Source organism: Halyomorpha halys, unplaced genomic scaffold (assembly GCF_000696795.3).
Source record: "Halyomorpha halys isolate HHAL.00 unplaced genomic scaffold, Hhal_1.1 Scaffold365.1, whole genome shotgun sequence".
NCBI classification, from domain to species: domain Eukaryota; kingdom Metazoa; phylum Arthropoda; class Insecta; order Hemiptera; family Pentatomidae; genus Halyomorpha; species Halyomorpha halys.
In genome coordinates, this window is record NW_027107925.1 from 301,576 (window position 1) to 302,911 (window position 1,336).

General features: G+C 28.8%; 1 protein-coding gene across 1 annotated transcript in view; it reads left to right on the forward strand.

Moving 5' to 3' along the window:
• LOC106681790 (ionotropic receptor 75a) overlaps nucleotides 1-1,336 on the forward strand; it is a 30,548-nt gene that overhangs the window by 24,529 nt on the left and 4,683 nt on the right. The gene's annotated exons all lie outside the window — the stretch shown is intronic.

The window sequence follows — 1,336 nt, forward strand, 5'->3', positions numbered from 1 at the left end:
TGAAATAAAGTTTTTCATAAGTCAAACTTATTGTCTGAACAACTATAAATCAATTTATTTTAGTAAATATCATGAAAACTACTATTCCTACGAAGGTAAAGGTCATAAACTTCTTTATAGTCCATTAAATTAGCTTTAATTGAGTGCTAATAGACATCTGTACGTCTCATAGTTCTTGAGATATAGATGTCTTAAAATAAATTAGCTAACTCTTAATATTTCAGAAGATGTTTAAGAAATTTTGATTTTTAAAAAGTTATGTCTCGAGAACTATTGGACGTAAATATTTCTTTTAGGGTTATTATTTCAGCAAATTTACTCTTCTTTAAATAATGTTCTCTTAGATTTTTTAGTGTTGTTGGTAGTTTTTAAGATATAGAGCTCTTAATGAAAAATTAATGTTTTTTTTTAAGGTTTTGAAACTGCCGCCATTTTTTATTCCCCCTACCTATACTTGGCAGACTCATAAATTTTGACTATTAATTATAACTAGTTTTCATTATAGTAATCAAAAATTGGGGTGAGATAACTAACTTCTTTTCTTCCCGGCTCTTGTATTATGAGTCGTAAAGGCGCGAGGCTAATCTCTGACAGCATTATTTATCAATTCATGTTTACAACGACGTCAACTCGACTCATTTTGGCTTCACTTTCGCTTATTTTATTTTATTTTATTTTTATTTAAAATGTATTTATTCAAGAAAATTACAAAAAAAAAATTCATATAACAATTTTAAAAATCAAATATAGAGAATGGAAAAACGTCCGTCTATTGAAGTCTGTGCGGAATTTTAACTAAAAATAAATAAATAATAAAAGTTGTAAAAAATACGTTATAAAAACAATTTTATTAACAAGTCAATAGTTCAATATAACAACACAGTATTTATGTTAAAACAACAAGGCAATTGTAATAACTGCTGTTTGGCGTTAATCCCTCAACCTATCAGATGAGGCTTCCTGAGTAGCCTTTCCATCGTACATAATTGCTAAGAGTTCTCCCTTTTAACAAAGTGAATTGTTCCGGAGAGCAGGTACTTTAGCTTTGAAGAAGAGAAGGGCATGCGACCTCCTCACTCATTTTTTAATATTAGAAAAACAATCAAATTCTATTTCATTTCGTTTCTAATTATTGACGGAAAATTTATAAAGCCAGATCTTGAAATAAATGTTTTTAGTGGGATCGCTAAAAGGAGGATCCTTTTATTCACTAAGCAATTTATTGGTCTTGTTCCAACACAAGTTTTGACCATCCTTAAACTAGGGGGTGATTGTGGACTATAGATTTTAGAACAAAAAATCTGAGGTATAGAAATAAGCCAATTATAATTCATCA